The following is a 26,693-nucleotide window of genomic DNA, read 5'->3' on the forward strand; positions in this document are numbered from 1 at the left end:
GTTTTTGGAATCATCCTTACCTTCAGCTAATCAGAACTCTCAGGACCTCAAGAAATTGACACACAGTCGGGGAGGCTTCGCTGCCAAGATTCAAAGGAATAAAAGGACAAACAGGAGTTACTGTTAATTATAACGACCATGTCTGGCGTGCTTACTCATGTCAACTGAGCTTTTAAATGCCTGAGGGAAATTGTGCGCTGAAATGACTACTCTAACAATGGAATTTTAATTAGTTAGATATATTGAAATTGTACATTCAAAAGCCTTGTGTTCCCTGAGCCTTTAAGTTCATTTTAGAATTCTTATTATAAACCTAATACTTTTATGTAAAAATAAGAATTCACAGCCATTTTTTTCTTTCATATATCCAATTAACTGATAAGTTTACAAGAGTAAATTCTACATAATTAACCCCATTTATAAAATCTCCCTAGGCACTTTGTAAATTTTACCCACTTAACATACCTTATTCTCTCAAACACTCCAAAGCCTAACAGACTTACAGATCAAAAAAAAATAAAATCTTCCTATGCTCTTAAGCAATTTCTATTAATCTGTCAAACGTAAATAAAATATAGTAAGCCAGGTTATTTTAAACATTTAAATACCGTTTACAAACTTAATAAAAGTCTAAATGTTCTCTGTATCTATGAATTTGTTTCTGTTTTGCTTGTTTATTTTGTTCTTTAGATTCCACATATAAACAAAATCATTGCATCTGTCTTTCGCTATCACAGACTTCACTCAGCACAATACCCTCTAGGTCCATCCATTACACCACAGATGATGAGAATACATTCCCTTCCATGGCCGAGCAATAGTCCGCGGTATATATGTACCACCTACTCTTTATCCATTCCTCCATCGACGGACACCCAGGCTGCCTCCACATCTTGGCCACTGTAAACAATGCTGCAATGAACATATGGATGCACATGTCTCTTCAAAGTAGCATTTTGGGTTTCTTTGGATAGTTACCCAGAAATAGGATTACTGGGTCCTTCTTTGTTATTTGTTATAGCCTTTGTTTTAAAGTCTGTTTTGTCTGGTATAATTATTGCTCCCCCAGCTTTTTTTTTTTCATTTCCATTTTCATGAAATATCTTTCTCCTGTCCCTTTACTTTTAGTCTGTGTATGTCTTTTGCTCTGTAGTGAGTCTCTTATAAGCATCATGTGTAAGGGTCTTGTTTTCTTATCCATTCAGCCACCCTATCTTTTGATTGGAGTATTTAATCCATTTACATTGAAAGTAATTGTTGATAGATATGTAATTATTGCCATTTTATTATTAGTTTTTTTGTTTTTTTGTGTGTGTGGTTTTTTTGTTTGTTTGTTTTTCGGTGTGTGTTTTTGTCTTAAGTCCCTGTAACATTCCTTGTAACAATACTGGTTTGGTGGTGAGGAACTCCTTTAGCTTTTTTTTTGTCTGGGAAGCTCTTTATCTGTCCATTGATTCTAAATGTTAGCCTTGCTGGATAGAGTAATGTTGATTGTAGGTCCGTGCTTTTCACTTTGAATATTTCCTGCTAAACCTTGCAGAGTTTCTGTTGAGAAGTCAGCTGATAATGTATGGGAGCTCCCTTGTAGGTAACTAACTGCTTTTCTCTTACTGCTTTTAAGATTCTTTCTTTGTCTTTAACCTTTGGCATTTTGATTATGTTTTGTCTTGGTGTGGGCCTCTTTGGGTCCATTTTGTTTGGGACTCTGCACTTCCTGGGCTTGTATATCTATTTCGCCAGGTTAGGGAAGTTTTCAGTCATTATTTCTTCAAATAGGTTTTCAATTCTTTGCTCTCTCACGTCTCCTCTTGGATTTCTTTTGTTTGTTTGTTTGTTTGTTTTCTGTTCTGATTGGGTGTTTGTGCTACCTTATATTCTAAATCACTGATTCGATCCTATGGTTCATCTCATCTACTATTGATTCCCTCTAATGTATTCTTCATTTCAGTTATTGTAGTCTTTATTTCTGACTGGTTCTTTTTTATGTTTTCTACTTCCATTTTTATCATTCCTATCGCTTTGTTGAGCTCTTTGAGCATCTTTGTAACCAGTGTTTGGAACTCTATGTCTGGTAGATTGTTTGTCTCCATTTTGTTTAGTTCTTTTTCTGGAGCTTTGTTCTGTTCTTTTATTTGGCACATGTTTCTTTGTCTCCCTATTTTGGCTGCCTCTCTGTGTTTGTTTCTTTGTAGAGCTGCTATGCCTCTTGGTCTTAATAGAGTGGCCTTATGGAGTAGGTGTTTTGTGATACCCAGTGGTGCAGTCTCCCTGATCACCAGAGCTGAGTGCTACAGGTGTGTCCCTTGTGTGGGTTGTATGTGCCCTCCTGTTGTAGTCAAACTTTCATTGCTATTTGCATGTCAGTGAGAGAGATTGAGCCTCAGGATGATTGGTTGTGAGGACTGGCTGTGACTACAGTGGATGAGCCATTGTGCAGGGGCTGACCCTACAGAGCAGAGTTTGATTTAGTGGGGCTGTGGTGCCTGCCCAGTCTGCCCTTTGGGTCTGTTGTCCTTGGAGGTGGCCAGTTGATTCTCCATCATACTCCAAAGCTGGCCACTGGGCAAGCCAGCCCCAGAGCCTTTAGGGAGGGGACACACTGCAGGCCAAGTTCAGCCACAGTCTGTGCCCTGACTGGGGCCACCTGGCATGAGCCACAAAGCAATCCAGAGATGGCCGTCACCCTCGCTGTGTTTGGAGGTGCCTTGAGAGGCCAAACAGTGATAAGAGGCCAGCTGTTGTTCATGCCCGGCTTAGGGTTGCTCAGTCAGGTACAAGTGCTGCTTATTTGAGTTTTGTGAGCCTTTGAGAGAATTTAGGAAAGTTTGCAGCATGAGCCAAGACAGGTCATTTATAAGGAAAAGCCACTGGAAGGGACTTGGGTGGGCCCAAAAGTTGGGTGGGGCATGGTCTCAGGGAATCATTAGGACAGGCAGACAAAAGGTGATAGCCAGTTTGATGGAGCCTCAGATATGGAATCTGCCTGCGTCTTCATGCAGGGAGTAGGAGGGGAGTGGGAGGACTCAACAAAGAAACAATGGCTTCTGCCAGCTTCTCTCTCTGGGATAAACATGCCCCTCCAGCCCTGAGCCTAAAGCTAGAAAACTCATTTCCTCACTGTATGTCCCTGGCGCCTTTGGAGCTGCGGTAGCTCAGAGCAAGTGAGTCCATCAGCAAGTAAGTCTGTGCATGGGCCCTTTAAAAGGAGCACCTGGAAATGCAGCAGCCCTTTGTTTCAACCACAATCTCTGCTGATTTTTACAGCCAGAAGTTATGAGGACTTCTCTCCCCGGCACTGGAAGCCTGGGCTAGGGAAGAGCTAGGACCCATTGCTCCTCAGGGTGCACAGCCAAGATATCCCTCCCAATTTTTAATGGTCACATGCAGGTGTGGGACCAGCCTTTTCCTCATCTCTGCCCCTCCTACCAGTCTCTAGGTGGCTTCTTCTGTATGTCCATAGTTGTAGGGCTTTGGTTCAGCTAGACTTCAGGCAATTCTCAACCATTGTTGTTCTATGGTTTAGTTGTAATTGATGTGGTCTTGAGAGGAGGTGTACAGCATTTACCTACTCCACCATCTTGACTGGAAATTCCCTAATGTTATTTTCAATGTTTGAGAATGTCAACATTTTCATCAGAATGATATTAATGCCGATTTCAGGCAATATTCATTAGGTTGATTAAAATCCTTGATCTATAGAGAATATTTTTCCTTTTTATTTTTTTGAAATTTTCATGGAGACATTCCCTTCTGTGTAAATTTTAAAATAGTTACTCAATTCATCAACTAAGTTCTGTTTCTATATCTATATCAAAATTTTATCAACCACAGTTGCTATTGGGAATAGCTGTTGGGAATCTTCTCCATTATTTCAACTGAGCACAGTTTTTAATGGTACAATTTTACAGACTTAAATTTCACCAAGAAAATTTATATTTCAGGAAAAATTTATATTTAGGAAGTGTTAAGATATCCCAGTAAAGGACCCATTTAAGAGAATTTCTCAATCTTTGAGAGCTTATATAACTTGTTTAAGGTCACATAAGGTAGGGAGGAAGGAGCTAACATATACTAAAAGCCTACTATGAGCCACGCATTTTATGGAGTTATAATTCACTTACTCTTTTCGACGACTGACGGTGGGGTTGTGATGCTGTAGAATTATCTCATAGACAAGGGACTACTGATGCAGAGCCATTGGGTAACTTGCAGTGGAGGTGGCCCAAAGTCAGTCTTTTCAACAGTGGGCTGTACTGGATTGCGGAGGGTCCCTAAGCAGTCTGGGCTCTTTTGTACCATCGAAGGATCTTCACCAGCATGTGACATGGTCAGACTGGGGCTTAAAAAGGCCCTTTGTACATACTGAAAAGAAATAATGTCTTAAAATTGTTTCCAAATGATGAGTCGTATAGAAGAAACTAGATTGGCTACGAGTTGATGATTGCTGAGGCTAGGTGATGGATATACGAGGTCGGACAATTAAGTTCACAAATTCATCCTAGAAAAAGGGCTACATACCTCATTGCTGATTATCAGTACAGTCACCTTTGAAGTACTCCCCTTGGGAAGCTATGCACCAATGCCAGCACCTAATCCACCCTTCAAAGCAAGTTTGGAACTCATTCTGGAATGGCCATCAGAGCTGTCAGCATACTACCCTTGATGTCCTGAATGTCATCAAAATGTCTTCCTTTCAATATTTCCTTTATCTTCGGGTAAAGAAAGAATTCATTGGGGGCCAGATCAGGTGAGTAGGGACAGTGTTCCAATACAGTTATTTGTTTACTGGCTAAAAACTCCCTCACAGACAGTGCCATGTGAGCTGGTGCATTGTCGTGATGCAAGAGCCATGAATTGTTGGCGAAAAGTTCAGGTTGTCTAACTTTTTCACACAGCCTTTTCAGCACTTCCAAATAGTAAAGTTGGTTAACTGCTTGTCCAGTTGGTACACATTCATAATGAATAATCCTTCTAATATCAAAAAAGGTTAACAACATCATTGCAACGAGTTCACAAACTTAGTTGTTAGAAGTTGTACAGCCATACCTTATTTTATTGTATTTCACCAGTGTGTTTTTTGCAAACTGAAGCCCAGACCCTCCACCAGCAAAATGATTAAGACCCACTTTATTGTGATGCTTGCTGTATGGTGGTCTGGAACTGAAACTGCAATATCTCTGAATTGTGCCTGTAAATAGGGGGTTTATTATACTACTCTGTTTCTCTACGATTTCAACTTTCATTATAAACAGTTATCCTGAAAGGGTGGCTGAGAGAAAGCCCTTAGGCACTGTCACCCTTTGCTGTTATCAGCCATTTGTGCCTCAGTGTGAAAGAAGTAAAGTTTTGATGGGAATGAAGGGGGAGGTGGGGTGCCTGAGGTGAGAGAGGGACAAGAAAGTAAAACTGAGAAAGGATAAGGCAGTCAGCAGGGAGGCTGGGCTGCCCAAGCCACCTTCCCCTCCTGCGAGTTTCTACTTCAGGACTTCGCTGAGCCCATTTTAATATCCTAGATGATGAGTTTTTCCTGAAGTGATCTGTTCTGTCTGAGGTCTTGGATCTAAGATGTATCACGTTTGTGTCATATCCTCAAGAACAAAGAGTTCACTCCAGAGCCTTGGGTCATGGACAGGATAGGGTCACAGCATGGGAGTCCCAAACTGCATGGACTCTGGGACCAATGCAGAGTGACCTCCAGGAGTTCAGAGAGAAGTTTAGCGCCTGTGAGCTTCAGGAGTGGGGGTTGTGAGGAGTCACGGATGGTCGATGGTGCTGCCTGTTTCACAGAAAGAAGATAAATTGAGGGCCTTGTGTGAGTGAGAGAAACCAGGAGAGAATGAGCATACAGAGGAATGGAAAGTATGAGGAAAAAATCCTTAGAAAAACAGTGACTCCTAAAACCATGCAGGCCAAGGCAAAGGGTGTTTCTCAAAAGAAGGGAAAGTATTCTTGTTCTAGAGCAGCATTAAATCCAGTGACTCTGAACTGCTCTAACTGGGAGATAAAACCAGAGTTTCTGAACTACTGTAACAGGGATTAAGTAGGACTCCTGCCTGCATCCTCTTCCTATTTCTGCAGGGGAGTGGGGAGATGGTTCTTGAGCTGCCAAAATAGAACCATCTTACCTTCTCTGAGCTTTATCTAACCTTCCCTCAAGTTCTTTATTCCTCTTTGCCTGTTGCAGTGGAGAGCAGGGGGAGTTATCATCTTCCTGTCAGCTACTTTGACATCTACCATAGTTTGGCAGGAACTAATCTGAAAGACTGATTTAGATTGTTTTCTGGGAAGAAGCATTTGGGGGACGAGAAAGCAAGAGAAGAAATGTGGGGTCAAAGCCCACGAGGAGGGGCAACAGGCACAGGCTTCCTAGCTGTTTGCCTCCTGCTGTAGTCATTGAGGATGGCCAGGTGCCCAGGCTGTGGGGAGAGGGGCACGGCCTCCACACACCCCAAAAATAGCAGGTGGGGCTCCAGCCAACACCACTGCTGTTCACCAGGCCTCCTTCCCGCTTTCACTTGCCAAGGCACTTTGCAGGGGCACTTGGAAAATGTCTCTTCTAGGGGTGACTGCCAAAAGGACGGGCAAGGTGGGAAGAGGGATGGAGGGAAGAGAGAGGCCAGGCTGACTACCACCTTGCAGTTTTAAAATGCAACCAGGAAGTTGTTGGTGCTACTGTCCCCTACAGGAAAAAAAGCAATATACTAGGAAAATGGCCCCACCCATAAAGACAGTGAAAATGTAATGGCTGTGTGTGATGTCAGAGGGGTAGTGGATGGGGGAGGAGGGTTGTCACTGTGTGAGGGATATAAATGATAAATGTCTAACTATTACATTGTCTTGTGCACCTGAAACTAATAAAATAAAATAAAAGTTAAAGAAAAGAAAAAAGAAAATGGCCCCACCCGAAGTGCCCTGAAGATGGGTTACCTCCATTTCCTACAGGTAGCCTAGAAGTAACAAAAGAGAAAAGTGGAACTGGGGGGGGTGGGGAGGGGGCAGGGCCCATGGGCAGAGGCCAAGCTTTCTAAAGGCTAACATGATGGCCTATGGGTTCTCAACGGTTCTCACCTAAAAAGGAGCAGTAATGACCGCCCCCCGCCTTGGGGGAATATGAAAATGTGTGCAAATGGTTTGGGGTTGTCCCATGATTCTGGAGCACTACCTGGCATTTAAAGGGCAAGACCCAGCAATGCTACATGTCCTCCACAGGGAGGAGAAGTCCTGCACAGAAAAGCATCCTCCCACTCAAAATGCCCCAAACTCTCTTCATGAAAAACACGGATAAGACCTTGCCTTTGCGGGGATCCCACGAGGCAACTGTTTCTCCTGGACTCCTACATGTATGTCCAACGACCTCCACAGAAGCCAGGTTGAAATACCGCCACATCAACAGTTAAATGTTGCCAGTTCTGGAAATCATTTAGTGATAATGGGATCGTAAATACAAATGCAAAAAGCAGGCACTGAAGTCACATAATGTAGTTGGTTTTGAGGTGATCATCTATGATCCAGAATAGCTGTTCATTCAACTTTTTGTAATTTTGAGAATGAAATCACAATCGTTACCAAGTTATAAAGACGGCTCACACCCTTAAGAATGTGCCTGTGGACCTTCTCGGTGTAGCCCAAGGACACAGACAACTTGATCTTCTCTGATATAGGTGTTCCAGCTCCACAACTCCAGTGCAGCTGCAGCCCAGCAGCGTGGGCAGCACCTGGGAACTCAAATGCACATTCTCAGAAACCCAGCAAACTGTGTTTTAACGAGCCACAGGGATTCTGATGCTCACTAAATTTGAGAACCACTGAGCTACGTAAGCGTGAGTGTAAACATTCATTTGCAACCTAGGTGTCTTATTTAAGTAACAAATGTGACTGATTGTGACACGCCTGCTCCTTGCAGGCAGTGACTGAAAGCATAGAGTGAGATGTAAGGTAATATGGGCAGAAGAAACCAAACCTGCCTCTTCCCCAGAAGTTCCCCTGTCTGCAGGCGCAGGCATCACATTCAGAATCTCAGGACATCACAAGTGCTTCTAGCCTACCACTGAGGGAGGGTGATTCTCTCTGCTCCTGGCCAGATCTCAAAACTCAGACTGAGATCCCACAAATGCAGATGATCTAGGGGTGAAGAGATATAGGTGGTTTTGGCTAGAGGAGCAGGAAACAGGACGATAATGCTGGGTGAGCATTTATGTCAGGCATTCTCAGAAGGACCATCTTTTGTCATTCTCATAACTACCCGGTCATGCAGGGAGCGTTACCCTCATTAACAGAGGCCGAAACTGAGCCCCTCGGGAAGTCAAATGACTTGTCTACAGTCATTCAGCTACTTAGGAGAAATGAGATTTTAACCCAGCCCATCAAACTCAGCCAACCATGTTCTTCTAAATTCTACTGAGCCATGTCAACCTTGTCTAAAAGGACTTTCTATGATGATGGAACTGTCCTTTTTTGGTAGCCACCAGCCAAAATGTGGATGAGCACTTGAAATGTGGATGGTGCACCTAAGGAAGTAACTCTTTGTTTTATTTATTTCACTTAAATTTAAAAAGCCATGTGTGGTTCGTGGCTAATCTGTGGCATGGTGGAGGATTGTACAGTTTTTTTCTAAACATGCCATAAGAGTGGAAATCTTCACCCAAAATAATCCTCAGGGGATAAAAAAAAAAACATACAAAAGCGTTGGTACAACTTGCAATTAATCATATTACTCATTAGTCTTTACTTAATACAAATGGTGACAGATTCTCAACAGTGTCTGAGTTTAGGAAATACAATTAATCCACAGACTCAGTTATTCAGATCTAAAGAGGTCTGCCTTCTCCAAATGCTGGCAGCCAGCAGAAGCCAGGCATGGCAGCTAACAGGTGCCCTGTGCCCCCAGCTAATGGACTGAATGAGGACAAGAAAGGCAAATGGAACCATTTCAACAGTTAATCTTTGCTTCACTTGACAGACTTTAGAGACACCCTGTCTCGTTTCTTCTAACAACTGTGCTTCTAAATGCTAAGAGGACATACTCAAACAGTTACCCATGGAGTTTGAGCCATAGCAGTGACATGAGCAGGGATATCAGTGAGATAGCTAGTGCTGGGCAAAGCAATCTTTCAAGATAGCAGTCTAGAGTAACCAGCCTTGTGCAGAGAAAAGATTAGAGGTCGTGTTATCCGGTTGGCACCTGTCAACTGGCCACTCAGTGCCCTCTTAGATGGGAATTCCAGCCCATCTAAGGGGCTGTTTAATAGATTCCAGAACAGGTGAAAGACTCCCAAATAAGGGACCAATTGAATAAAACTTTGTCTTCTCTTATCAGCAAATAAGATCCACTAGACAATTCTACTCCCAACCTTATTTGCCTTTTGAGCTAAGATTCTGGGCCGTGTTAAATAGAATAAACAAGTCAACAACAGCTGAGGTGGAGAAAAGCCTTGGCAGTGTACTCTGCAAAACCAGGACCTCGGTCAAAACCCTGAGCCAGCAAGAAGGTGGCAAGTGAAGCAGACGATGAAAATGGGAACAGAGGGGCTGAGACAAGCCCCAAAGCAACCAGGAGGGTTGAAAGAAATTCTGAAAGTTGAATATTAGGGTCCATACAGTGTAGAGCAACATAAAAAGATGAAAGAATTAATAGTACAGGGAGGAAGAAAAACAGATGGCACAAAACAAGAACAGGGTTTTCTTTCCAGAACAATACGGGTCACAAAGCCCGTGCAAATAAATCATCGATATGATTTGCGAACATTATGTTAAAGCTTGAATTGCTATTTCATTAGGTCTGGAATGAGTGTGGGGACGGAGTTTGGGGTAGCAGTTTCCAGGCTCTCGGCCTCACGTGGAAGGGTGCTGGCTCGGGTAGTAGATAGCCGTCAGCTGTGACTGGCTGGACATTAGATGTGTCCGGTTGGCCAATTGGCTGCTGATGTAACTGCCGTGGCTGCGCTGGTTGAAGGGTTGGTTGGCAGAAAAGCGGACGGCGGATTGCGCATAGTGTGGCTCCTACTTGATGTGTCTCACCAGTGAGAGTGGGGTGCAGGAAGACCCCTTGTTGGGGTACTGGCAGATGTTTGCTCCCTGTGTCTCCAACCCAGCCACCAGCAAGACTATAGTGGTATGACTCCCCTACCTATGGCTCCGTGGGTGTTCCTTTTTGGCCTCACCATGTCCTGCGTTCTTATGTGGGGAGCGGGAGCTGAGACCCCGCATGACAATGAGGCCTGAGATTCTACATTTCCAACCAGTTCACGAGGAAGCCAACGTGCTGGTCCTTGGACCACACTTTGAGGAACAAGCCTTTATTTTCTCTGTTGGTCACAAGCTAGCACAGTCGGTTGAGAATGACACCAGCAAAGTCAAGGATGTCAGTTTGATCTGTGCCAGTGGGGTCACTCCATTCTATGGTTGCAAAGTGAACCCGCAGCAAGCACTTGAAATTTATTTAATTAGATGCATGTGGTGTTGGCACTGCAGGTGTTTACTCTCTGATGGAGTCAGAAAGAAGCCCCTCCCTTAAGAGATCCTATTTTATGGCTATGTCTTTATTTTCAATGGTTTCACAACATTCATTTTTTAACAAGATGGTTTTCTGTCTCCAGTTGAAGAAATGTGTGTATGTGTGCAGATGTCCAGTGTGCTTCCACAAAACCTAGGCACAATTTGAATGCTGATGGCATATTTTAAAGACAGACATGTGATTATATAATCAACTGTGCAATATGACTGAGCTTGGTGAGGGAATATTTATGCATCACTCCAACTGCCATACAGATTAAAAAGTAGAAATGTACAATATCGGCATTGCACCAGACATGTGACTCATTGAAGTTTTTACTGGAGTGTCTAGATTTCTGTGCTGTAAAATGTAAAAGCATTACTGGGGGAGAAAGAGAGAGAGAGAGAAACACCTTCTTAATAGCACTTACTACAATTTTCTCTCTCTGACAAGACTAATAACTCCTAAAAGGCAGTGAGCTGGTCTATTTGCAAAAATTAGCTACCACTATTCCCTTGCTTGTTTCCAAGTCTCTTAGCAATGACTATCAAGAGGTATTCACCTCTCCTTGGAATCTGACCTGGCCTTGTGACTTGATTTGACCAATAGAATGGCTAAAGGGACATTATATCAGTTCAGAGCCTAATCTTTAAGAAGCCTGGCAGCTTTCTTCCACTCATTCATTCTCTTGGAATCTGCCTAGCCACCACGTGAATAAGTCAAGGCCAGCCTGCTGGAGCATGAGAGGGCATGTGGAGCAGAGATGAGCCATCCCAGCTGAGAACCGCCTAGACCAGCCAAACCTGACTGAAGCAGCATCTGGCCACAGATGCTAAGTTCAGCCAAGACCAGAACTGGCCAGCAAAATCCAGCCCAAATTGTTGACCCAGAGTATTATAAACTAGTACATAGTTTTTGTTTTAAGCCACTACATTTTGAGGTGTTATGTAGCCAGAGTTAGATGATAACAAAGAGAGGCTGTGTTTGAATTTTATTTATCTTTATGTCTCTAATACCTAGTACTGTGTTTGGCACAGTGTGGCACTCAGTGAAAAACTATTGAATAATAAGTAAATGAACAAATGAACAAACTAGTGTGACTGGGCAATGATTAGCCTTTAAGTTCTTTGCTGGTAAGAGTACCACGAGATAAAACATCATTCTCCCTTAATCTATAAAAATAAGAACATTTCAGAATTCTGCCTTTTTGATAGTAGCAATGTCTCTTATTAAACAACAGAGGAGAAATTGGGTACCTCCTGCTCTGAAGTTTGAGGCACATGCCTAAATTCTCTGAAGATCTCAAACTGTTAAGTAATTACTTTTTGAAGCTGCATTCTCTGGAAATCCACTTCTTTAATCTATCTGCAGAACAGCCCTGAAATGTGGACTCCCCACATCACAGAAGTGAGCACCCGTTGTTTGTTCCCTTCTGCAGAACCATTGGCTGCATCTACTCAGGGACATAATCGGGGACTGTGAGAAATAGAATGAGGTATCTGAGTGTGCTTGCATGCCACCTCCAGACTCTGATGGTTACTGATCTGCTGTTTATAATAGATCTTAAGTCCATATATACCAGGTACCAATTCAGGGCTCCAGTCAGCACCCAGGCAGGTGGCATGTGGCCATAAAGATCCATGAAGAAACCCAGAAAACCAATATTAAAGAATTTAAAAATATGATCTTAAGAAATTTCTTCACCACATATGTGCTAAGTGTTCATGAACTGTTAAAGTTGCTGTGCGCAAGAATGGAATTCATGTAATACAACTGCTCGGTGTGACAACAGGCCTGTACTAATGTTTACTATGCGATGATTCAACTGAATTCTTTTACCGCTTGTCTGTATTTGCATTACTTGGGAAATCTTCATTTATATGTTAGGACTTCACTAGGATGGAACCCATCATTCATATGTTAGCATATGTTGCTAGGATTCTTTTATCACTGACCTATAACAAAGTTGTACATGTCTAAAAAAAAAAATGAAGGAAGACTCATAAAAGACAATTAATCTGGATTTTCTCAGAAGAGCTTAATAATGCATAGCTCGGGACCTCTTGAGTCTGCCCAGGAAGGGAAGGGTGTGGCGAGGTCTTGAGCATCATCATGTATGTGCACAGGGGTCCATGGTTCCTAAAGTAACTTGTAGTCTTAGAAAAGTCTGAAGAAACTCTTGGTAGCCAGAGACCCATCTTGGAAAGAGCATGTGCTTCAGTAACAGATCAAGGCTCAAATCTGATGTTGAACCTAGAAATTCCACTTCTGGTCTACACATATACAAAGAAGGCTATTCAAGAATGTTCACTGCAACATTATTTATAACAACAAAAACTAGAAACAACCTAAGTATCCACCAATAGGGGAAGTGGTTGACTAAAACATGGTACATTTATTCAGTTGAATACTATGTAGACATTAAAAGGAATGGAGCATTTCTGAAAAGAGCTCTTAGCTGTATTATTAGGTGAAAAGTGCAGGATAATGTGTATATTAGATTCCCATCTGTGTATATGCACACAAAAAATTGTATCAAGTTACACAAGAAACTCTTAATAGTGTTTACATGTGGAGAGTGGGACTAGATTAGAATTAGTTTTCCTACCCCAGGGTAAAGAAGGAAACTTTCTCTCCTCATTTTCCCTTTTGTATACTGTTGGGATTTTTATCCTGTGCATATGCTATTTTCATAATTTAAATATAAAATCATACTTCCGACATTTGCAGTAGATTGCAGAAGTGGACAAAATTCTCTACCTCCTCCCCTCCCGGTATGCATGACCCTTTGCAATATAACTTTGCAGCTCTTCTGATCAACAGGTGGGGTCCAGGTCACCTTCCCTTGAATCTGGGTAGGCCTCATGACTTGCTTTGGTCAATAGATATGACAGAAGTAACTCAGTACCAGTTGCAAGCCTAGGTATCAAGAGGCCTTGCATCCATCCACCCTTCCTCTTGGAATCCTGTCAAGCTCCCATGTGAACAAGCCCCAGCTAGCTTCTGCAGGGTGAGAGAGATCATGTAACCAGTTGTGCCCTACTCCCAGTGCCCCGGCTGACAGTCAGACAATCCCTAGAATTGTGAGCTAAATAAATGGTGGTTGTTTTAAGCCACTGTTTTGAGGATGGTTTGTAACAGCGAAAGCTAACCGGTATTTCAAGCCTGTGACCTTAGGAAGAATCTGTTTCCTCTTTTAAAAGATGGAAATAACTACACCAATTACAGAAGGTTTCTGCAAAAGTTTTAAGTGAGATAATATATGTAAAACACATTGTTAGGCGGAATAATCCCAGTACTTAACGTGACTGACACTATCTTATGAAGTAAGCTGACTGCCAATTCACTACCAAGAAGGGAGGGCCATATCACCTGAAAAGAATATTCTTGTATACATAAGTGAGCCCATTGAGTTGTTTACTGCTTTTGACTATATAGCTCTTAACGAGCCTGTGCCTCCTGGCTACAAGCCACTTGTGTTAGGCCACTTGGCTACATATACTATGCCTCTGTCCCCTTTTGATGTAGAAATCTATCATTTTGCTGTCACCCAAGAAGCTGCTTCTATCCGTAAATTCCCTTAATAAATTGTTGATGTAATTCTGGAGTTGTTAGCCTCTTTAATTAGTCTCTCGGCCCTTTGGAGGTCGGTTTTATACACTGGGGAATTTTTCCCCTTCCCCATGCCCTCTAAGATTGTGAATCTTGAAGGATGGAACAGAAGGTAGGTGTCACCCTGTGCCTGGCTAGAAAGTTGAACCCCAGTGGCACAGGCCTGGAGCTAGAAGAGCCAGAATTGAGGGTGTGTGTGTGTGTGTGTGTGTGTGTGTGTGTGTGTGTGTACTTGGAACACCGATAAGTTCTCCCTGGTCAGCCTCTACAGAAGGGGCTCTGTGGGCCTAGTGAAAGGACAGGCAAGTCTATACCATATGGGCCACTTCCTGACAGGCCCAGAAATGGAGAGCGATCACTGAGACCTTTCCAAACAGGGCCACTCTAGAGGTCAGCTCAAGGCAAGGAAAGGGTTAGAAGATTCCTAACAGAAGTCCTTACTTCAGCAGAATTAGCCACAGGTCTGGCAGCTGTCACAGCATTCAGCCCCTCACCCATGTGTTAGATGCCTATGGTGCAGAGACACCAGAGGATCCTCTTTCTTGGAGAATAGTCTTCAGGGATTATGTAAGGTCATAATGTCATATTACTCTCCCAAGGCTGCAAACCCATGGGATTTCATGGCCACAGAAGATCCAGCCTCTTGGTCTCAGGCCACTCCAAGTAGTGGACTCTGAGCTGGCCTGCTCCCTTGGACGATTCCAGAGGGAAAGTTCTCTCCCTGGAACAGGCCCTGGGAAACAGCTCCCATGGGGTCTTAGCACAACAGAAACACTTAAGCAGGACAAAGGAAAGAAAGGCTGCCTGGGCCTGAGCAGTCTGCCCGAAGAGTGAGGCCTGAGGGAGAACAGAGAGAGTTGCCCAGCCTCTCTGCAGAGAGAAGACCTTGAAAACTAATCATTACTCACTGCAGGGCGCTCAAGGAATCCTGAAACTGATAGGACCGCAGAGTGGATGAGTGGGGACTGCCAGCAAGTGCTGGGCACCCATCTGTTCCCAGGTTCTGTATCTGAACTCCATCCTATAAGGCAGGTCAGGTACGAAAGTAGAGGAAGGAGTATGGGAAGGGCATCCTAAGCAAAGAAGTGTGTGGAGAAGGGCACAGAGACAGGAGGGCCTGGAATGATTACAAAGAGTTTGGAGTGGCTAGAACTTACCAGCGTGTGGGCAATGGTGTTGGCAGGCAATAGGGCATGAAGGGGGTAGGGGAGGCCAGATTGGCCTAAAGAACTTGAATTTCATCTCGAAGGCAATATGATCTTTTTACTTTCAAAGAAGAAGGAACTTCTCATAGAGCCAAGCAGATAGTAAATGCTTAGTCATTGTTGGATGGATGAATAAAGAAGAAATGAGTCTGGGTCCAACTAAGCCTTCAATTTCAGCAGTCCATGGGTAAATTCTCACTCAATTTTAAACTATAGTAGGAGCAGCCAGTTAGCTCAGTTGATTAGAGTGCGGAGCTCTTAACAACAAGGTTGCCGGTTCGATCCCCACATGGGCCAATGTGAGCTGCATCCTCCACGACTAGATTGAAACAACTACTTGACTTGGAGCTGATGGGTCCTGGAAAAACACACTTAAATAAAAGTTTAAAAAAAAACAAAACTTAAAAACAAATTTTAAACTATAGTCATAAAAGCAGCAACCATTCATTGAGTGCTTATAAAACAATTACTATCTCACTGGCTCTCAAATTTGGCTGTACACTGGATTTACCTAGGGAGATTTTTTTTAATATTGATAGATTCCCACAACCAGGAATTCTGATCTAATGGATCTGGAACTTCCGAACATCTTCCAGCAATTCTAATGCCCACCCAAATTTGAGACTCAAGACCCTATCTCATTTAATTGTCACAACATCCCCATGAAATAGACTCTGTCATTACTTATTGTGCAAAATTATTGTGCAAATATCCCTGTGGAACATTGGGTGCTCTGTGTGTTTGTGATAGAAATTGAGGAGCTGTTTATGAGTCAAGGTGGAGTTTATTGACTCTCAGGCTTGCATCAAGTCTTAGGGTTGAGACTTATGCAGGTTTAACACAGAGGAAGAAGAACTAGGCTGTTAGTCTACCCAGAGCTAGAGGCACACGAGTAAGGCCCTACAATCCTGGACCAGGAAAAGTGAGAGCAAAAATGGGATAAAGAGGAAAATGGCGGCAATTCAGCTGCGGAAGGGTAGCAGAGTGATGCTCACAGCGCTTCTCATTCTGCTGCCGATACAAGCAGCTGGATGCTCTTTTTATAATTCTTTGTCTTCTCCAGAAGCACAAAACACATTCTACATAGAGATGCTTCTCTTAGCAGCTGCAATGGCTGGTTTCAAAGGCTGGGCGTGAGGTGGGGAGGTAGGAAAGATAAATGTTTCGTGATTTTTTTCGCCCGCAAATTTGTTGAGCTAATATGATAAGGAAAATATATGTGTTAGTAATATATTATGAAATGATATATCTGGGTCTCTCTACAGATGGGGACAACATTAAACAGTACGTCCAATCAGCACAGAGGATGTGAGCAGCAAGGGGACAACAGGAGTAGGAGTAGGGAAGTTCCTTCAGTTCCAGTGTTGCCTAAGATCTAACTCTACCCAACAGTTTTTCTTACAAATTACTCCTGCATTCATTAGGCCTCTTTTAGTTTTAAGTAACAGAATCCAGCTTAATGTAGAATCAGCCAAATTTATTAAAAATGGCACAGGCATACCTCATCTCACAGGACCCAAAAGGTAATCATTGATGTGGCAGTTGCCAGTGTCGTTCCCCTGCTCCAGAATCACCTCAAGAACTTGAAAAATTCAGAATCTTCAGGGGTGGGGACAAAACATCACTATTTTCTTTTTAAACCCTCCCCAGATGTTTCTAAGATGCAGCCAGGTTGAGAACTACTGGACGAGAGTAAGAACAAAAGCTCGATTTTATTGAAAACTTGCTGTGTTAAGCTTTATTCTAGGTAGTAACTCATTTAAATTTCACAACTTGATGAGGTGGGTACAATTCTCTCTGTTTCATAGGTGTGAAAGCTGAGGTACAGGGAGACTTACATAGTCCAAGGAGGCTTCATGAGACTTGACGTGGGTCTCGAAGGCTATGGGTACTGGAGAACAGCTGGGGAAGCAGCGAAGGGCAGTCAGAATGGCGTGGCAGGATAGAAATGAGCAGGGGACAGGGAGCCAGTGGGAGATAATATTTGGTACCATATGATCAGGAGATAAAGACAGTCTGGGACACTCAAGCTATCTATAGGGATGACTTTACCCCTGGGGAGGAGAAAGAGCCTCCACAGGAGCCCCAGTGTGGCAAGCATGTGACAGCTGAGGACAGGGAGTGAGGAAGTAGTGCTATTTTTAACCAAAGCAGCAATAGAAGAATTTAGGTCGGTAGAACACCGTCACTAAGACCAGAGTTGGGCAGAGATCGCTGACACCCTCTCCCTAGAGAACAACCCTGGGAAACTTTTAAGGTCAGCAAGGCCTAAAGGACTTCGGGTGTTAGGAACCATTGACAGAGAGCAATTCTAAGCCCTTCTCATGACTTTCAAACCTAAACCACTAGCTCTGTCCACTAAAAAGGCCAGAAACAATGACCAAAACACTAACTGTGATCATCCTGAGAACCTAGATTAGGACTTAAATACAATATCTCACTAAAGTAAAAAACAAGCAAACGGACTCTTTGAGTCCTGGTCTGGGTAGAAAATGTACAAGATGACCCTGGAACATGTTGTCTTCCTGGAAAACAAGGAAACTACCATGTTTCCCAGAAAATAAGACCTAGCCAGACCATCAGCTCTAATGTGTCTTTTGGAGCAACAATTAATATAAGACCCCATGTTATATTATATTATTATATTATGTATTATATTATTTTATATTGTATTATATTATATTATTATATAAGACCCGGTCTTATATTATAGTAAAATAAGACCAGGTGTTATATTAATTATTGCTCCAAAGGTGCATTAGAGCTGATGCTCTGGCTAGGTCTTATTTTCAGGGAAACACAGTACCAATTACTAGGGTGGTTTCAGAAATCGAGAACAATCTTGAAGAGAATTTCTTTGGCAAAGATGGAACAAAGTGAGTATAAATGGCAATCAGTGCAATGGCTTGAAATCCATCAAATATATTTAAATCTATGAGTTCATAATTACATACATTCAGTCCTTTTTGGAGGATAATAGGAAACCAATTTTTTAATCTTGCAAAGCAGTTAAGTAAAGGAAAGAAATCAAAACTGTATTCTGCTTTCCCTATATGAGCTTTATCACAGGGTAACCAATAGTAGATGAGGAAAATTTTCTCTTTATAAAAGTACTCCAACTATTAAATGAAAAAGGAATGCTAGAATTAGAGTATCACCATTTTTTGCAAACCCCAATGTATTACTAGATATAGGCATTAAGCACCAATGGCTGCTAATATCACTTACGTCATAAAAAGAGAGACAACCAGACGTTATGTGCCTCCAGTACTTTTGCCAAAGGAATCGAACCTGAGTCCAAGCCTGTCTCTAAGTCCAGCTACCAATTTGCAGGAGCCTGGTGAATTGTTCATGAATATGCAATCGGCAAATACAGACTATGGGACCCTCTACAGGTCAAACGGACCAGGTTCTTCCACAGGTAGACTTAAAGGAAAATAAAGAGATGGCAGGGAAACCTCTAGATTTTAAAAGACTGAAAGAGACTTAAAAGACCTATCAAAGATATATCTTTAAATGCCCAAAAGTAAAATATAGTGTCTATGGATGCACATTTGGATGAAAAGAAAAATCTATAAAAATAAGATATTGATTACTTGTTGGGGGACAAAGGAAGGGAACTGTGATTGGAATAGGGGACCTAGATGGGCTTCTGGGGTAGTGGCAAAGGTCTATTTCTTGACCTAGTGGTAGTTATACTGGTGTTTGCCATGGAATAATTCATTGTCACATATTTGTGTGGTTTTTGGTATTTGTGTTTTGTTTAAAGTAAATTTTTTTTCAAATAAGAAGACAGCAGAGCAATGCTGGTGAGCTGTGGCCCTGGCAGGAGAGCACCTCCACCCCTCAATGAGGACAACACTGGAATTTGGGGGCTATGAGTGTAGTGAAGCTAATTAACGATAAGGGGTGTGAGAAAGCCACAGGGACCGAAACATAAGCTCGTGGTTGGTCAAGGCCTAGAAACCCCAGGGCCGAGGCTCTTGGGCAACCATAAAAAAAACTATTTTAAGAAATAAAGAAAAGTATTTCCATTTCACTTCCCAGACAAGAAAAAGCTGAAGGAGTCCATCACCACCAAACCAGTATTACAAGGAATCTTAGAAGGACTTCTTTAAGATGGGAGGGGGGTTAAGGAGGGGTGAAAGGGGGATTAAGAAGTACAAATTGCTTGTTATACTGTAGTCATGGGGATGTAGGGCATAGCATAAGGAATATAGTCAATAATACTGTAATAACTAGGTATCCTGCCAGATGGTACTAGATCTATCAGGGTGATAGAGAGGAATGGGGTAGGGGGCAGGGTGAAAAAGGTGAAGGTACTAAGAAATACAAATTGGTAGTTAATACAGTATGGGGAATATAATCAACAGTGTTATAAAAATCGTGTAAAGTGCCTGATGGGCACTGGACTTATCAGGGGGATCACGTCAGAGCCTGTATAGATGCCTGACCAACCACTGCGCTACACGCATGAAGCTGAAGTAGAATAATATTGAGTGTCAACTATCACTGAATATATAGGTATTTATAGTCACAGGATGTGGAGTACAACATAGGGAAGATAGTCGATGGTACTGTAACAGTTATATAAGATGTCAGAGGGGTAGTAACTTGGTGGGTGGGTTATCACTTTATGAGGGGTTTAAATGTCTAACTATTACATTGCTTTGTACACCTGAAATTAATAAAAAAAAATTTCCATTTCAATAACTCAAAAATGCTTCTAGCCTGCTGGGGTACTTCTCTACCCCCATGGCCACCGTCATCTCCACTTCATTTATTATTTCTATAAATATGTACTGCAAACTTGCAATATGAAAGGCACTACGCTAGCACTGAAGATTCAGTGGAGAAGAAGGCAGATATACTCTCTGCCCCCTTGACGCTTATATCCTAGTGAAAGTGACAAAAAAGAAGAACTGAATATATCAGTCTGTAGCTCAGTATAGTCATCAACATATAGATGACATTTATGTCATGGGAACAGATGGGATCACCAAGAAAGAGTATAAAAGAGAAAAACAAAAATAAAAATGGAGGACCCAAGGACATACCTTAACAAATACAACCACCGAGAACAGTGGTTGGCAAACTTTCTCTATAAAGGGTCACATATGTAAATCAATGCGTGTGGCTGTATTCCAATAACACTTTATTTATGAGCAGTGAAATTTGAATTTTGTATCGTTCTCAGGTGTTATGAAATATCCTTGTTTTTTTTTCAACCCATTTAAAAATGTGAAAACCCATTCTTTGCTCATGGGCACAACAGGCATTTAGTCCATGGGCCATAGTTTGCCAACCCCTGATTTAGAAGTCAGAGAGAAAAGAAAGGGCCAGCTGGCAAGAGTAGAAGAATGCCCTGTGTGGTAATGTACAAAGGCCTATCCAAACCCTCTCTGAAAGGGGAACCCCAACAGTGATTCAGGTCACCAGGTGGTAGAAGAGAGAGCACCAGTAGCAGCTGCAGAAAAACTGTAGTGGTGACCTGAAAAAGGCGAGGCCCCCTGGACACTTCCAGGTGGATTAAAGACCTCAAGCCCCTTGTTCTGATTCTACTAGTTGAGAATTTTGAGCCAGAGACTATTTTCATAATCAGCACAATCACCCCCACACTTTTAATTCTTCTTAGCCCAGCTCATGAAAAAAGGATGAAGGAAATGAAATACGCAAAATATTGTAGATCTGGTGCTTTTTTTTTTCTACTATGGCGACAAGCAAACATAAAAGCAACCATTTATCATTCACGGTAATGATAATACCAGGTAGACTGTGGTGGACAGAATTTTCAAAATGTATGTATTGAAGCACCAACCTCCAGTACTTCAGAATGTGACCTCATACTGAAATAGGGTCATGGGAGACGACTTCGTTATAATTAAGTTAACGAACTATACATAGTTAAGATGACTTAATTTTAGTTAAGATGAGGTTATGCTGGAGTAGGGCAGGCCCTTAATCCAATATGACCAGTGTCCTTATAAAAGGGGGAAATTTGGACGCAGACACACACACAGGGGAACAACCATGAGAAGAAAAAAGCAGAGATTGGAGTGACTTCTACATGCCAAGAAATACCAAAGACTGCCAGCAAAGCACCAGACGCTAGGGGAGAGGGATGGGACACATTCTTCCTCACAGCCCTCAGAAGGAACCAACCCGGCCAACACCTTCATCATGGACTTCTAACCTTCAGAACTGCAAGCCACCCAGTTTGCGGACAGCTCTAGGAAACAAATACAACACCCAAGATCCCTGCCCCCCCATTGTCCACATTGTATAATTTTGTGAGCAGGGCTTGAGAATATGAAGGACGTCAATCCTGTCATTATGTTATGTTATACGGTGACAGAAAGGATTTTGCAGAAGTAATTAAGGTCCCTAACCAGTTGACTTTGAGTTAATTAGAAGGAGGGATTATTCTAGGTGGGCCTGACCTAATCAAGTGAACCCTTAAAAGGAATCGGGCCCTTCTCTAAGACAGATGTTCAAAGCATGAGGGCCAGTGGAGAGGGCCAGGTGGTAGGGGTCTGAGGGTGGGGCTCTAGAAATCAGAACATCCCCAGCCAATAGTCAGCAAGAAAACAGGCTCCTCTATCCTTCAACCACAAGAATTGAATGTCACCAACAACCTGAATATGCCTAGAGGGAACACGGTGCTCCAGATGAGAAAGCAGCCTGGCTGACATCTTGATTTCAGTCTTGTGAGACCCTGAGCAGAGAAAGCGGCTACACCAGGCACGGACTTCTGACCCACAATGTTGGGAGATAATAATTGGGTGTGTTTTGAACTGCTACGTGTATGGTATTTTGTTATGTTGCAATAGAGAACTAATACATAGACCAAACTCTGAGCTGTGAGAATAATAATAAGGTATTTCAAAGCAACCTAAATGCAATAGTTGGGGGGGGGGGCAATTTTTTAATTATTAAAATGTTAATCATAAATAGGGAAAAAAGTTAACAGTAGCAAAGCACTTTAGATTTCCAAAGTGCAATAAAGAAAATAAAGTTCTCAAATACGCTAAAAATAACTCTAATTGCTATCAATTGGTAAGAAGCACTCAGGTGAAAAGAGGTCTTCTGTATCTGAAGAAGCATAATGAACCCACCCCCTCACCTTTCAGACTCCAAATACACGTGTGGCTTAATAGAGACTATTGAAGTGGGGAAGGGGGGAATTATCTTCTTCCTCCCACTCTCACCCACCCAGAAGCAGTTAGTGACAGGGAACAAAGAGAGCCACATGCCTTCTCGTTCTAAGACTCGGGAAGATGGAGCCAGGTGAGGAAAGTAGGTACCCTGGGAAATGTCGGCATCACGGGAATAGTTTGACAGAAGCCAGGCTATCCACTGACAGTGGGTAACACTAACAGACTAGCCGGTGGGTTTCCCCAGTTCAACTCCAAAGGCCATCTGCTCAGAACCATGAAGAACCAATGTTGTGGATGAAGTTCAAAGGCAGTCTGCTGAAGAATTCTCTCTTGCTGGAGGGAGACAAGTCTTTTGTTCTAGTCAGGCCTTCAACTGATTGGATGAGGCCCATCTAGGTTATGGAGGACCGTTTAGTTATTCAAAATTTAGATTTAAATGTTAATCTCATCCAAAATACCCTTACAGAAATACCCTGAATAATGTGTGACCAAATATCTGGGCACCCCACAGCCCAGCCAGTTGACACATGCAATTAACCATCCTGCCACCTGAAAGGTATATATTGCCTTTGTTTTGCACATGAGGAAACTAAGGCTCAGAATTCAGTGATGTACTCAGTTAAGTAGCTGATTGGAGGTCAGGCTACAATCAAACCTAGTCTCTCTGACTCCAGAAAGTTGGGTGTATGGTGAGTGTCATTGAATCTCACCTGGAGAGAAAATCCAGTTCTCTCCCACCTACATTAATAACCCTCAAACTAGTATTCAATCAACTTGCGAGATTTGAATCCCTACTGTGCTGTCAGGAAACTAAAATCATATCTTGGAGACAGAAGCAGCAAAAATGTGTGGCTGGTCTTATTTTCTCTCTGGTACAGGTGCTCCAGGGGGTTGAGCTGCACCCCTGAGTCACACCTGAGGTGGATGGCAGTGCCAGCACCAGGACCCAGGTCCATCCATCTCTCCTGCTACTAGAACCTCTCCCTTCTCGGGTGACCACAGAGAAGAGTAAGCATTCAGACTGCGCGATGAACACTTACATCAAACAATTTTATTTTATGAGGGAGGCTGCCTGCTGAGGTCCATTGAGGCAAGAGAGTAGGTACTTCAAAAGCCTCTTCTTTCAGTGGGATGTAGGAAGAACATGTTTCCTTAGGACAACCAGACAAGGAATACAGGTGTGGGGACAGAGTCCCAGAGAGCAGTTTCCAGGCTCTCAGCCTCACATGAAAAGGTGCTGGTTCAGTTATTAGATGGCCATCAGCTGTAATCAGATGCCTATCCGCTGTGGCTGGATGGCCATCAGCTGTAACCAGTTAGCCATTAGCCACTAATATAACTGCCGTGGCTACGCTGGGGGGTTGGTTGGCAGAGAAGCGGATGGTGGATTGCAGATAGCAAGTGGGTGTTGGTGGTTGGGTGGCAGAGAAGCAGCCGGCGATTGTGCACCGTGTGGAGCCTGCTCCCTGTGTCTCCAACCCAGCCGCCAGCGAGACTACAGAGGTATTGAACCCCCTATCCATGGCTCCGTTGTTTTTCCTTTTTGGCCTCACCATATCCTGCGTTCTTATGTGGGGAGCGGGCCAGAGACCCCGCATGGCAATAGGAAAGTCACGTGGCAAATGTCTCAGCGCCCCATCCTGCTTCCTGCACGCATTGCCTATACGTCAACCCTTGATCTGTGCCTCTTCTATGGTCGTGAGGCTGAGTTTCACCCTTTCAGAAAGCCAACGTCCTCTCCACCCACAGCCCCCCTGGGTTTGGCCTCAGGTCTGCAACCCAGTGCCTGCCTCTGGCCTGGAGCTGGGAAGGGGGACCACTGGTGACACCTAGTGGCCAAGGCGGCTGCAGCAGCCGAAGAGCCAAGACTAGTTTGAATCACCACCGATCTTTGCACAGAGAAAGCCCTGTAGGAGTCTACGATATTTCCCAGAAGGGAGAACTCCCGCGAGAGAGTCATGAGATTTTAATATTAAAAGGAATGTGACTTCATTTGTTACTCTAAGTTGGTCAAGGGGCACCTATGTCAAAAAGCATAGAAAGACAGGTGGTCTTTTCTTGATTCTGGTCCCCAGAAAAGAGCAAAGTGAACATATCCAGGGCCAGGCCCCTGTTTGAGCCCCTCTCCTGTCCTTCCTCCGATTCACTGCATTGTCCACTGTGCTCAGCAGCCACTAGTCATGTGGCTATTGAAATATGTGGCTATTTAAATCAACTTAATTAAAGTCAAATGGAAAAATCCCGTTCTTCACTTGCACCAGCCACATTTCAAGTGCTCAATAGCCACCTGTGGCTGTTGGCTAACAGGTAAGACAGCGCAGGTTACAGAATATTACCATCATCACAGAAAGTGATAATGGATAAATGCTGGTCTACCGACTAGGAAACTTTTCCCCAGGTGTCCTTCACTTTTTTTCTTTCTTTTTAAATCAAAGTTTTCTTTGGAAAGAAGAAAAGACAGGAAACTGGTGGCACTGTCATCTTGGTATATACTTCATTCGCAGGGAAGCACAGGCTGACAGAGAAGGAGTTGACACAAATTTGGCTTGAACTGGGTTTTTTCCAGATGCCACATTACTGTGTCTTTCTCCCAAGAACATGAGTCATGTAGGCGTGTGTGTTTCAGGCTCCATTTGTCACTGGAGGTTGACAAGGCGTTCTCTCCCTTCCTGCTTGCTCTTCAAGAGAAATAACTTTTTCAAATGTCTGACAAAAAATGCTGAGTGAAAATGTTTGGGGATCCTCTGGTCTGGGATGAAGGAAGGTGATTTGGGTACAGACTCTAAGGCACAGATTCTAATCAGGTTCTAAGGCAAAAAGGAAATCCCGCACCAGGTGCCATTGGATGGGCCACCAAGACCCAACCATCCCACCGGGTCTCTTGGTACTTCATTCATTCGCTCATTCAACCAACATTTACTGAGCGCCTACTCGTGCCAGGCACTATTCTAAGCTGTGAGGATACAGCCATGAGCTGAACACAGACCTGCACCAGTGGAGCTTACACGGGAGGGGTGACCCCACGATGTAAATAATGGTGCCACATCAGTATAAGGGATCCAGATCGGCCATGTAAGATAATAACAACAGCTAGCTTGTTTTCCATTTATAATCCCACCCCGATTCTGTACCAAGCACTGACCTCTCACGGCAGCCATGTGGGGTCTCAGGTACTGTTATTCTTGTTTTCCATACACGCAAACACACTCAGGAGGTGAAGCAAGTTGCTCAGTCACATCACTGGGACGAGCTAGCATTCAAACCCCCGTCTCAGTGATTCCATATGGTAGGGGGGAAAGTATATGTTGTCAGGAGGCCTGAGTTCTAGCCTCAGTTCTGTTACCAAGTAGCTGTGTGGCCTTTGGGCTAATCTAATCACGAAATCTTTCGGGGCTCATTTCTTCTGCTATAAAATGAAGATGTGATGCTAGGGAATAGGTAAGATCCCCCCAAGTTCAAATATTCAGCGATTCTAGAATACTAGGAAGGACCTGCTCCTCTGCAGATAGAAGAAGTGAGCAAGCCTCAGACTCTTCCAGTGGCAAAGACAGTTACATACAATGCAAGGCACCCAGTGCTAGGAAAATAGAAGTTGCTATGGAAACACAGAGGAAGGGCACATAAATCAACCTTGGGGGGTGTGGCAGGGAAGTAATCAGGAAAAAAATCCTGAAGGAGGTAATAGGTAAACAGAGTCCTGAAGGGCAAGTAAAAGTAAGGGTGTTGAAAATGTGGAGGGGAGAGAAAGATGGGCAAAGGGAATAGATGCACTGGAGCCTACAGGGAGGGTATGCGGTGTGGTGGTATGCGGTTTGGAAGGAGAGAAGTGTTCACTTGAGTCAGAGGGTGTTGTTGGACAATCATTGAACTTGCTGCGGATGAGACGATAGCCAACAATGCTTCTCAGCATCCACATCATCAAGGTTACCTGTCAACCAGCATGAGATGTCATCCACTGAAGAGCACCATCAATATTCGCCCTAAGCCTTCACACACAAGCCTTCTGTAGTTTACAAAGCAACGCCACCTGCCCAGACTCACAAAGCTGCTCCCTGGCCCAACCAGGACTGCAAGTCAGAGCTCCAGCTTCTATTCCACAGCCAGCTGGCCAAATCCCGTAGCTGAGTGGCAGATAATTCTGCGGAAAAAACTAGAAGCGAGAGAGTGTCTATTGAAGATGGCTTTGAAAAGGAACTGGGGGTGCCATCCTGGAATCTAAGCTAAGGG

At 43.3% G+C, this 26,693-nt stretch overlaps 1 long non-coding RNA gene across 1 annotated transcript in view; it reads right to left on the minus strand.

The window, feature by feature from the left end:
- LOC109457445 (uncharacterized) overlaps positions 1-17,285 on the minus strand; it is a 33,549-nt gene extending 16,264 nt beyond the window's left edge. The window contains exons 1-3 of the long non-coding RNA XR_002139025.2: positions 17,148-17,285; positions 4,122-4,362; positions 21-80 (exon numbers count right to left, since the gene is read on the minus strand). This is a non-coding gene — a long non-coding RNA (uncharacterized LOC109457445). The remainder of the gene's footprint in view (positions 1-20; positions 81-4,121; positions 4,363-17,147) is intronic.
- Between the last annotated feature and the right edge of the window lie 9,408 nt (positions 17,286-26,693).

The sequence above is a fragment of the Rhinolophus sinicus genome, linkage group LG04, assembly GCF_036562045.2.
Source record: "Rhinolophus sinicus isolate RSC01 linkage group LG04, ASM3656204v1, whole genome shotgun sequence".
Lineage (NCBI taxonomy): Eukaryota > Metazoa > Chordata > Mammalia > Chiroptera > Rhinolophidae > Rhinolophus > Rhinolophus sinicus.